This window comes from Schistocerca americana, chromosome X, assembly GCF_021461395.2.
Source record: "Schistocerca americana isolate TAMUIC-IGC-003095 chromosome X, iqSchAmer2.1, whole genome shotgun sequence".
In the NCBI taxonomy this organism is placed as follows: domain Eukaryota; kingdom Metazoa; phylum Arthropoda; class Insecta; order Orthoptera; family Acrididae; genus Schistocerca; species Schistocerca americana.
This window is the reverse complement of record NC_060130.1, coordinates 488,211,071-488,224,131: the sequence shown is the minus strand read 5'-3', so window position 1 is coordinate 488,224,131 and position 13,061 is coordinate 488,211,071. Positions and strand designations below refer to the sequence as shown.

At 36.5% G+C, this 13,061-nt stretch overlaps 1 long non-coding RNA gene across 2 annotated transcripts in view; it reads right to left on the bottom strand.

Moving 5' to 3' along the window:
* Positions 1-4,045: 4,045 nt before the first annotated feature.
* LOC124554812 overlaps positions 4,046-13,061 on the bottom strand; it is a 39,729-nt gene continuing 30,713 nt past the window's right edge. For both annotated transcript variants that reach the window (XR_006968459.1, XR_006968458.1), the window contains one exon: positions 4,046-4,099. This is a non-coding gene — a long non-coding RNA (uncharacterized LOC124554812). The remainder of the gene's footprint in view (positions 4,100-13,061) is intronic.

Genomic DNA, 13,061 nt, shown 5'->3' with positions numbered 1-13,061 from the left:
TTTCAAACTTACAATTGGTTTTCATTTACTATTCCACATTATACATTTGTAATAAGCTGAAAAAAGCTAAGGGATAAGGCTTTTTTGCTGCATTTTTCAAATCTTCAAATCTACGCCACCTTACAGTTTTCACACGGATATCCTTAAAATCAGGGTGGCTGCAAACTACAGGTTGACTGTTTGAAATTAATAAAAGTGGTGTCCTCAAAATTGCATCGCCTTTAGACTTCACTCTAATGTTACAAGAAATTCCCTCGCACACTTTTTTAAAATCTTCTAAGGCTCCTTCTTCAATACTAATTTCATTGCCAACAATTAATCTTCTATTAACAGCATCTTGCATTGCGAATTGATTTGTTTTGTTATTACATCTACCTACATGACCAACATTAAGAGCGAAAGATACAAAGCAATCAAAGAACCAATTTTTACCACTATCTGGAGGACCCACAATACACAAAGTGTTTAACTTTTTTGACTGTACATAATTATCATTACTCCAGTAATACAATCCATTCTTATTGAACCATGAAACTAAATTTAACAAAAATTCTGTAACTTTATCATTGTCATCTTCACATTGGAATAATAGAATTTTGTTTAACCAGGTTAAAGAATCGCCCAAAGTTTAATAACATTCCCATACATTGTTAGAGGTAGCATAAAATATACTATCCTGTGATCCAGAACATAAAAGTGATTCAATTCCCCTAAGATCTAAATCGTTAATGGTTTTCTTGTATAACTCTAATCTCATATCAAAAAAACTTTTTAATTTAGGATCAATAAAATTCATGAAGTAACCATGATCAATTGGAAGCACATTTGTAATGTTCTCAGGTGGTATACAATTGTACTGAATTAGTACGGAAAGAACCTGGTGTGCGATTGTTGTCGGGTTGCACCCTTTTCCTGTAATGATCTGTTTGCGTCTCGAATGAGACTGTTTACATGGTGCATTATTTGCATGCCTCTGTTCTCTGTCACCATCAGATCGACTACTTTCCCCTTCCAGTATTGTTTGGTATCCTGAGAGGCAACTTTCCCATCATACAATTTCAGCTGGATAAGGTAGTCTTTTAATGGCTCCTCTAATCCAAATTTGTCCGCGGCCATACCCCTTTCGCACATAGAGGTGTAACAGTACATTGAGCCAGTCGATATCTGACATTGCTGCAATTGCTCTTTTCCATCTGGGGAGCTTCTTAATTCTGGAGGAAATAAATGCATCATTTCGGAATCAACATCTGCATCTCCTCGAGGAATAGACACAGTCATAAATGACGTGGAAGTGGTCTCCGTCTTCTCTCCAGAAGAGAATTTCTCCAGGATATCTCTTTGAGAACTCAGCAAGTTTGCTATGCAAGATGTCAGCATCTCCCGGTCTTTCTGTGACGTCACTGTAGTACCACCTGGTAGAGACCTCACATAATTTAATAAATCCTGTAAACCATGGGAACATGAGTAGGAAGTCAGTTCGTATTTTGTCAAACAGTCCATGGTTATATTCTAGCACGTTAACAAAGCTCCATCGTCTTCTCCCAGTGATGATAGGATACTCGTTACCAGGTATGTGAAGAGCTTCAGGGATGGTTTCTTCACTTCGGCTTCCAGCATCATCCACATCAAGGTTATCAATTCCACTATGTGTTCCGTTTTCAGAATTCTGCAAACAAATTATCAAACATTAACTCATCATCTCCATCAGAATCGGAAACTGCACCTAGATAACCTCCACAACATACACTACGAAATAGTGGGGCGTTTGCACAAAATGAGCACCAATAATTATATTTAGTTACAATGGGTGGTGCAAATACAACTTCCAAAGGATTAACAACTAGTGATATGTTGTCGACACAAAACATTTTATAAATTAGATCTCTGGGTCGTACAGAAAGCATTTCATTTACACACCGCTCACAAATATTTATTCTCCATCTTGAATTCTTCAAGTATGAATTATTGATCTTAATACAATAATACTGCACACTTATTTTGAAAACACTGTTAAAGAAATTGAAAGGCTCCATATCACTCATTGCTAATACACATAATTCATTCCAAGGTTTCCTTTCTGAATTACGAAACTTTCTTCCAAACATAGAAGCTTCTATTACAATTTCTCGCAACATAGGTACATTTTCTGAGTTGTGAAAAATATAATCTGGTGATAAACGATAAAGTGAAAGAATATAATGGATTTTTTCATTTCCAAAATGTAAAATAATATCCTCTTTCAACAGATCCGGAATATTTAAGTCAATTGAATGGAGAGCATTGTCCAGGTGTCCTATTATTACAAATCTGCTCAATTTGTACAAAGTAGAAACCATTTCGTAGTGTACTTACGAAAAATTCAATAAGTGCAGCTTCGGCGAGGTCAGAGGTAGGCGCAGTGTTCAGTACGTTGTCAGAAGATTGAAAGGACATATACAGTATTCAAGACAAATAAAGCCATTTATCGTCAGAAACATGAAAACATTTGACTTCTTAAGTTGGACAAACATAAGGCTCATTAGGACGAGGAGAGTTTAAATGAAACTGAGGCCCGGAAAGGAATTCCTATTTTGAGAAATGGTGTACAAGTACAGGACATCAAGAAAAGGCAGCTATCTACTCAAGACGTTACAAGCCACAGCTGTGAAGAAAAGAAGAACGATCTGACTGAAATATTTCAGTATCTCATATAATGACCACAAAGTTTTACAATAGCAGAATGAACTTTTACTATCTTTTCATGAGCAATGAATACGGCAATTACGGCTTTTTATTGCATTTCCACTTTCAGTACGTTTTCCGTACTACTACAATACAATGTTTGTAACTTCCTTTGGAAACTAGATACATACTATGCTTATTTTCAAATAAAACATATTCATAATTAAATTATGACCAGTAATTAAACAGTATACTTAAAACTTACTATCCTCAAGTTCACGATTTTGGCACTTGGAGCATTTCAAATTTCATGTCTTCTATTTCCAAATTAATAGTGTGGTTTACATCAGCCTCGTACTTCATAACTTTTTATACACAATTCACTCAATGTTTTCTGAATGCAGTCACACAAGTGATACGGATACGGAGGCATCCCCAGAGGTCTGAATCAGTTCCTTCCCCACCAGACAAAACCTGCATGTGGCTAATGCGCATGCTGATGCCATAGCTACTGCTAGATATGACCAACTACATCAAATATGCAAGAGAAAAATAGCACTACACTAATTCCACTGTAGAGGCTTTCTGATAGGCAGTTATGTTTTATTTATTACTACCAACTAGTATTTATTACTAAATGGATTTGGGACCCACATTACATTGCGTATTTTTATAGCTTATTCAGAAGCATCCAAATTTAACCTCCATTCCCAATTTTCCCGCTGTTACCAAGTATCAATGGAAGAGTTTACACAGTACTGGAATTCAGTCATTGTATCCACATTATTGGAGTATTTAAATGACATATGGAGCTCAGAGATTACAACTGTTGAAATAAATGCATTACAATGCTTCAGATCACTGCAAAAAGCACAACACAGACAATTTGCCACTAACAACCACCAACAGTAATGACCCTTCAAACAGTGGAATCCAAATGTGTAACTTACAGTGTGTGATGATGCAATCAAGACCAACAATCAGTGTCTGTATATATGGAAGAACTTACTTTTTTCCGGTTTTGTGTTTCCCTATAGTGAAATAAAAAAGGTGTCGCAATAATGATCATGGTCAAGTTCTTAACCGATTCCATTCTATTATTCTACCAATGAAAACAAACTCCTTCCACATTTAATCGTCTTCATGGTCTGCTATTCAATTTGTTATACTACATTCATGATTTTTATCTGCAGTAGGCTTAGGGTTACTTTCTGACTCCTGAAGAACAATATACAATAATTTCATTCACTGCTTCCCCTTGCACAATTTCCTGACCCCCCTCCCCCCCCCCCCCCCCTGTAAACTTGCACATTGCAGAATTCTATGATGTTGTCCATTCAAGGCATTGTAGGTATATTTACACATGATTTATTTACCTTGATGGCATTTCCTCCTTTAGGTAAGGTGAACAGGTCCATAGTAGGCTATGTTTTTCATGCTGGAAATAAATTCACATCAATATTAACTACATGCTAACATTGAGTGCATCAATAAGTATAACAAACTGCAGTGCAATAAAGAAGTAGAAAATATCAAAGAGACTACATCTATTCCTTACACAAATACAGGCCATATGAAAAAACAGTGATTTACAAACTTCAAGGACACCTCAGTTCTACAACTTTTTGTAATCAAATTCCTCTTCTTAAAAAGTGCTCCAATGAACCTAAATTTTTCACATAATGCTCAAATCAGCATCTCTTCATTAATTGATTCTTACAATGAAAATGATGTGATGCATGGGCTGTAGCAATTTTCCTGAAAGTTAAAACCTGTCACAGTCATCTCCCATCATGAGGTTTGCACTTTACCATTTTCCACTCTTCTCTGAGGTCAAGAATAAGTCCGTTGATTTTGCCGAGCACAGAAAAAAAGTTATGGCCTAAATAGCCTTTATCATGACAGCAAGTTACTTTATTTTCTTTCTGCTATGTACCGGTAATTCCAAACTTGAGACGTTATGTGATTCTTCGTAGCCACATATTTTGCAACGAAAATCTTTCATGCCAAGGACTTATATTTGAACACAATTACAGTATTTTCTGACATGTGAAGCTATTTCATCACTTCAAACTTCCTGTTTAATTAATTTTTCTTGTTACGATGTCACTGTTACTTTACAGTGCAACAATATTTTAGTGCAGAGTTGAAACTACTGTGGAAGGTTACATGCTTTTCAAATGACACTCAATTTGGTCTGTATTCTCATATCCTCTTTAAATTCCACCTTGTTTGGCTCATATAGACATAATATAAGAATGCTGACAACAACAGCAGTATATATTACCAACTCAGGTAGCCTCACAACTGAAACATGCAAAGAAGGTGCACACTAGTGCAATACAACAGCCACAAGCATAACAAAACTGCTTTTGAAATAACCATGACACAAATAATATGCTGATCTGCCTTTTGGGAAAAGCCTTGCACGATTGACAAGTGATATGCCAAAAGGTTCCTCAAGTCCTTTCATGCATGGCAAGTGTGCAACATGGCATTACACAGTAAGTGGGAATAGAGATGGAATCAGACTTTAGAACCATGTTACAGTAACCAAAGGCAAGTGGCAGCATACTTACAGCAGTCAATATGAGTGGACGTGTTCACACTGTAGTATCTGGTGACAGGCTGAATTATCACAATTTGAATAATCAGTTATGATACACTGTAGCTGAAATACTGTAGCAATGTTTCCCAATCACTCCGTCTCACTGACAAAATCTTGCCCTTAATTTATAAGAACTGCACATCACTGCCACTGTGTGTCCCATCAATAATTATTTTCATCATTGTCTGCCAATGCATACTGTATTACTGAACACAATTACAGCAACTTCAGCTCCTCATGACCAACAACATGACTGTCACATCTGCAATACATCAAACTCTGTGCAAAAACACTAATTCTTCTGACAAGTGGTTGTCAAATGTATATAGCAAATGCTACTATATGTTCTGCTCACATTCTTAAAGCTTATTTCAAATACATATTAACTGTCTCAGCCTCTAACCACATGAAATCCACTTAATAAATCACAACACTGACTGACTGTGATACACAACACATTAAATTTGTGTCCATCATAGAGTAGGAGGCAGTACCTTTGCATCAAGCTAACATTTACTCATATTGTGTACTGAAACATATGAGTCATCCACATTTCATTCACAATGTTTTCTTGCCTGTGGTAAAAGTGAAATTTTTTCATACACTTCCACGACACTAAAAAATGTGTTTCCTATTACAACCAGTCAATATCCTGTCACATGAAGAGCAAATAAAATCACATCACATTAGGTGGTTTCTTTGACATTTTAATACAGATGGTTTCACAGTTTTTTGGAACATGATGAGGTTGATATATTTTGTTTTTAATGGAATACATTCCCAACCTCTTCCTCCCACACAAACAATTATATTCTGTAAATGCTCAAGATATTTCATGGAGATATTTATTGTGAGACTGACTAGTCAAATGCACCATGTGATGTTCATGCTATTTCACTGGCACTGTTCCTCAATAGGTGAGTCCCACAACACTGTTTCTACTGAACTTGCTCCTGTAAAAGTGGCGATAACTGAAATTCACTTCACAGCAGTAACTGTTATGCCAGTGTACCAAGGCATGTCATTTCTCTGCATAGCACTCACTTCAGGAGTATTACGAGTGAAAGTAAAGCAAGTGTTTCTTACAAAACCTGTTGAAAACATTGAAGCTGACTATTTCGATGAACTCACCATGACAATGTTGAAATTTTCCATTTAATCACAGTGCAATCTGCCTTTTGTAACTCTTCTCTGGCAGATCTTAAATGAATGTTCCATAGCTCATGTGGTTAGGGTATTTAAAATGATTTAAAGTTACAGCTTTATGTAGTCCACAAAATAAAAACACACTTAACACAGCTCACAAAACTAAAAACACCTGGTGGCAGAGGACGAAGGAAGCCAAGTATTATCAGTTTTATTAGTACTGATCAGTTTGCGGTCATGTGTGAAGATTATACAGTTCCACCTCCTATTTCTCACTTCGGTATTTATTGCTGCGCAACACAGAGTTCCAGCAAACACTGTGCTATCTCTGCATACTGTCACTACTACGACATTCAATAGCCACTAGGAGTAGTTACATGTCTAACAACCTCTCACTGGCACATGTGACTATCAGCTAATAACTATCTATCTATCTATCTATCTATCTATGGTCTATCTACTCAGTTCCATAGTATACTGTAGGTATGTCCTCAAAATGTCCCAAGAGTTTGAAGCAGAAAGGAATAGCAAAACAGGAATGTGGCCACATGGAATATTCATGCACACTATCCCCAAATTTGGTGGTTCATTCAGACCATTACTCAAACCGTGAAAATATCATTACTTTGACATAGTTTCTAATAGAGCAATTTCTTTCTCATGCACATACCTCGTATTAGTCTATATGAAATAAACACACAGCATAGGGTAGTATTTCCCCTCCAAGAGAAAGACGAACAAAACAGTTAATCAAGTCACATGCTGAGGGATACAAATAAAGATTTCACTTGTTAGCCTCAACTGAATTCAGATCAAGCCCACTCTGTCCACTATGTATGTACAGCCAGCAACAATGATGCCACTAGACACAATGGAATTTCGAAATGCTCGCCATATATTCGTGCTTGTCTGTTCAAAGGAAATCAAACGCAAGATCTCAACTTACTACTACACTTTACACGCATGTAATATCCAATTCAACCAGTCATTAGAAAGCCTGGCTGCAAAGCATGTACTTTGTATAAAACAAAGGCACTAGGTTTCAAGTCATTTCTACTCAATTTTCCGGAGCAAGTAATTAAAAAAACTATAGTCTCATTTTCAAGCAATATTTCCTAAAGAGGAATGGATAAGTGTGTAAACTGAACTAAGTATTAAACATTCAGTACCCTCGTAAACAGAAAAATTAGCAAAGCACATACTAAACTCAACAGTCTTATCTCCAGAATCAGCATCCAAGTGTGTAACATAGTAGTTCCCCAGATCAGTCCACTTTCATTAAGTAAAAGTGTGCACACCTTTGAGTCCACATTTCTGATTTGATATTCATGAAAGAAAATTCAGGCTGGCAATGGCTTGGGACTCCATAGCCAGCATCTATGAAAGCATCCTCTAACATCTGAGCAGATGACACTCTCCATGCCATTCAATACCCAATCCAAACTCCACAAGAAATGAAAAGTTAATAATCACTGGGGCAATAAGGACACTCTAAGATCACTGAGGGATGTGCACCAAAAAATAAAACAACACAGTTTTTCTGTCATCCACAGCTAACTTGTGAAACTTCCAAAATAGAATGAAATTATGTCCACAAATAATGACCTGCAGCTCAATCTGCAGTGGGTGAAATTGAAAAATTGTGCCCTTTCAATATATTTGCATCCAGCTAACATTAACTCAAATTATATTGCACACTAAAAATTTTCGATCGTCCCACATTTCATTCACAATGTTTCTTGCTTGTGGTAAACATACACTTTTTGTGACACACTTCCATAACACTACAAAAATATGTTTCATATTACAATCATTCAAGGTATTGTTATATGAAGAGCAAAACAACTCAGTTACCTTGAGAGTTTTTCTTTGACATTTTTATGCAGATGGTTTTGCAGCACATCACAACATGATGAGGATGACACATTTTGTTGTTTTATTATAACACACACACATACAGCCTCTGTCATCCCCCCCCCCCCCACACGACTATATTTTATAAACAATCAAGATAGTCAATATTGCAAGACTAACAAGTCAAACATGTCAGGTGATGCCCACATTGTTTCACTGGCATAGTTCCTCAACACTGGAATTCCACAATACTGTTTCTACTGAACATATATAATAAAAAATGATCATAACTTTGCTTCTAACCCAGTCAACTGCTGTTAGCCTTTTGGCCTATTTATTTACAACACTATAAAAAATCCGACACGCACCACTGATTGTTCTGCCCACTGTTTTAAACACATTATTTATATGTGCATCATCCACTTATTGCATGTTATGAGTGGTAGTAAAGTCACTGTCTCTTATACAACCTTCTCAAAACATTGAAGCTCTCAATTTCAGTGAACTTACCATCACAATGTTGGAAGTCTCCGTTTAATCACTATTCACTCTGAATTCTGTTACTCTATTCTGAAAGATCATAAATTAAATTTCCATCTCATGAGATTAGTGTATTTAAAATGAATTAAAGTTACTGCTTTATATCCACAAAATTAACACACGCTTAACAAACTCACAACTTGGAATATATACTGTGCGCTGTTTCTGCATCCTGTAACCACCTACAAAATTCAGCCACCACTAGCAAAGGAGCTTCAAGTCTAATAACCTCACTGGCATACGTGACTTTCAGCTACTAGCAGACAGTCTGCAGTGTATCTACCCAGTTCCATCATGCACTGCATATATGTGAAGACAATTGTAGTTAACATCACAAATATCTCCTCAAATCAGGTTTAAGAACAGGTAAAATTAAATGCCCCTGTGTGTACTACACGGCAAATAGTGACACACATTTTGAACTAAATGGACATACACTGAGGATGTCATATTCAAAATCACAGGTAGAACCACAGTTTACTCATCTCAGTACTAAATCCTATTTATGTAACAACAGACACACGTGAATGAGTATGCACATCTACCTAATTCCTTCTTCAAAATGCACCTCTTAAAAAATCTTGGCACTGTACTATTTACCACTTCCATCAACTCAAGGCAACTGGTTTTTTGAAGGTTGCACTCAGATTGGTAACAGCACTCCTCTCCACTATACCATATACTAAAAATATGTTTTTTGTCTATTTAGTGGTATGTTACACACAAAACAAACCACATTAACTACTGAACAATTTTTCTGTACATTATGCAACATAACTTCACTTTTCACCAGTTTTAACACTGCCGACTCACAGGCTTCTCGACATATTTCAACAAGGTGGGGATATCGTTCACCACATCATATCACTAACTGCACTGTCCACTACATTACTGAGCACAGCACTGCAAGCTCTCTGAGATATCCTAAGTGAAAATAAATCAACCTGTTACTGCATAAACTTACACAACAGCATGTCTTTCAAGACCTAATCACCAATGGCATAAGAAAGCCTATTTGTTAATCATACAATTACATTAATCTGACATTTCTTACATTCCACTCGATCACAAGAAAAAATGCACTCGGTCCTCGATCCCTCCTTGTTAAAGTAAAAGCATAAGGTTCGCATCACAACCCCAGGCCTGACAGAGAGGCTCAAGTACTCACTAAAGCACATTATTAATTGCTCTCACAATACAAAAAACACTGCTGGAGTTTAGACAACATTCTTGAGACGAAAAAAATCCCACTTCTTTCAATTGGCTGCGAGTTAACCTGCACTGCAGCAGTTACCACTCCTCACACACCCTATTGATACTCATTTTGAATGATCCTCTCCTGTATCAGATCTAAAATTTCAAGCAAAACTCCATTCTCTCTATTATCATTATGAATACCACATCCTTCGCAACCCAATTCAAGTTTGCCAGAGCAAGAGCTTTCATACTGGATCACGGTGATATACCTAGAGGAAACACACACACCTGAATGGATTCTTGACCATCAGAGGAAGTAAGAAGAGCTACTTTCTACACCTTATAGTTCAGTTGGTTGATTACCTGCTTAGAGTATAACTCTCGTTACATCACACGAAAGTGTAATCTTTCAACCTAACCGGGGCCTACGGCTATGCTGTAGATCAGTATGCCATCAAATCTAACATTTTCTACACGTATTTGTAGGTTTTGTTAACTTACAACCAAACTGTCACTTTTTCACCTAATCTAGACTTCAGGTTACATAACTTATCAGCCTGTAACCAGAACACACATTTCTAAAATCAAGATATACTGTCAGTGTTCTATTATCTTTCTGTTTGATCATTTATGGAGTCACAACAACAGCACATTATGGGGCAAAGTTGACATTCGGTATCACTAAGTTCAGCTGGCCCGAGTTTTGTGCATCATTTTAACAAAGATTATAGGAAGGAAATGCTATGAACTACTTATAACACCAGCACACTATCCACACTTCAACTATGTAAGTGTCACATTGTGTGAAATTCTGTATGTACAGTACCACATCTTATGTTCTTGCAATTACTGTTCACCTTTGACGGCTTAAAATATGGCACATCAGTAATGAAAATGCTACTTTTTCTTCCATATTCACAACTGTAGCACCTGTTTCACACATAAAACACTTCACTGTCACGCAATTTGTAGCTAACAGCACAACACATTACACATTCTCTGAAGAAGACCCTATACTGTACTATATATTGTTACACACGCACATCCTGATATTCAGACACTATTACGTTGTGAAATTATCACACCACACTGTGTCAATGTTTCTCCTTTTCACAATGTTCTATGCTGAACGACTAGATTCACTGACGCATCAAATACCACGTCCGAAACTCACAACCGAACTGTCATCTTTCAACCTAATATTGATTTTGGGGAATGCTACATATCAGTTGACTGCCACCATCTATATCCCCAAAACTGATGTAAACAAAAAATATTGTTAGTGTTCTGTTCTCTCTCTGTTTGCACATACTTGTCACATGCCACACCACCATTAAGTCATAATACCAAAGAGATGTCCACTATGGGTACGTTCAGGTGGTCTGAAAAATTGAACTCTGAATGCAATGAATGAAAATAGTTTTACAATAAAACAAATTTCTGTCTGTGTTTCTCATCATTTCACAGAATACAATGTATTACTTATTTATTTATTTATTACAGTGATGACTGTTCCATGAATTATTTTACAGTGGAATCTACTACACCCTCTTGTCTTTATATCAAGTGAACCAACCACAACCCACTAAACACTTCTAACTACCGCATCAAATTCACAGGGACTTTTTTTCTTGGTGTTCACCGCCTTGAATTCCTGCTCATACCATTAATTTGAACAGTGAATCATCGAACTCAATTTCTGTGTGAATTTGCAGCTTCTGAAGCAGCTCTCTCTCTCTCTCTCTCTCTCTCTCTCTCTCTCTCTGTGTGTGTGTGTGTGTGTGTGTGTGTGTGTGTGTGTGTGTGTGTGTACTTGACACTTGAAAATTTTATCTTTGTCCCTCAAGTTCTCTCTGCGACTGACACCTTACGCAAACTGTAAAGAAAGCACACTGATCTCTAGATTTGATTCACATGATTTTGGTATCTCAATGAATAAATGGGTACACTTTTGGATTCTTATGGCAGTAAATGATTTGTACTGATAATGGCTGGAATGTCCTAAGTCAACATACGAGAAGCGGACATATGATCTTGAAAGTATTGCATCACATACATGTACATCCAATTTGCGGAAATGGTGAAAGCATGTAATTTTAAGCTTTTTTTCCAGTAATAGAAGAGCAAGCAATCACACACAACTGAAGTAGCCACCTGTAACATGTATTCACTGATTGTTCTGGTCATTATGCTGGAGCAAATTTACAATTAATTTTACAGAACAGTCAGTGGATGTACGATTTATTTCCTCTTACTTGTACAACCACTATCACTAGCTTCTGGGGCTAATACAGACACCTGTGTGGAGTAAGTATCACAAACTTGCAGAAGTACAAAAAAATTCAACTATTTCCTGTTCTGAAAACTCAATGTGGATAAGTTTATGTTATATTCACTTAGCACACAATGTCCTTGGTTTTATGTCCTCTGCTGTCTCAGTCAATGGGTTCCAATCCCTTCGGCGCAGCATCAGTGAAAATATTGCAACATGGTATCTCACAATTTTTAATGCCTAAATAAGTACCAGAATAAACTTGGCTGAAATGCCAACGGTCAATGACTTGCCACTAACAAAGTATGGTGTACGGGAAGGAATAAGATTTTTTATCTTCCCAAAAGACAGATAATGAAAATGTGTAGGATCAACAGGACTAAACAAATATACACCAACTAATCTTCAGTATAAAAAAAGCTCACAAAAAGGGCCCCCAAGGGATATACATCATACCACCACAGCTCTTCGTCCTAAATCACAAAAATATGACTATCAAAAAATATAGTAGACTGCTCATAATTCTTATATGACACAGAAACATACCAACTTTGCTAAAAAAAAAAAAAAAAAAAGCCTACTACTTCATTGATTACACTCCAACATTATAATTTAATAAAAGTCGGGAAACAATTTAAGGGCATACATAAACAAAATTCTTGTTTACTAGTGAATAGCACCAGTATAAATCTGTTCTAACAATGTTCAATTGTAAATAGACGTGAAAAATGTATGGTGTAAAATTAAAAGTGTAATTTGCTGCATACAAGAGGTATGTTAAAA